The following is a 260-nucleotide window of genomic DNA, read 5'->3' on the forward strand; positions in this document are numbered from 1 at the left end:
GTCTCTGCTTTTCAATATGCTATCTAGGTTGGTCATAACATTTCTTCCAAGGAGTAAGCGTCTTTTAATTTCATTCCTGCAGTCACCATCTGCAGAGATTTGAGCCTCAAATATAAAGTCTGACACTGTTTCCACTGTTTCCCCATCATTTTCTATGAAGTGATGGGACCAGATGCCATGATCTTCGTTTGCTGAATGTTGAGCTTTAAGCCAACTTTTTCACTCTCGTCTTTCACTTTCATCAAGAGGCTTTTCAGTTC

Source organism: Bison bison, unplaced genomic scaffold (genome assembly GCF_000754665.1).
Source record: "Bison bison bison isolate TAMUID 2011002044 unplaced genomic scaffold, Bison_UMD1.0 scf7180017858884, whole genome shotgun sequence".
Lineage (NCBI taxonomy): Eukaryota > Metazoa > Chordata > Mammalia > Artiodactyla > Bovidae > Bison > Bison bison.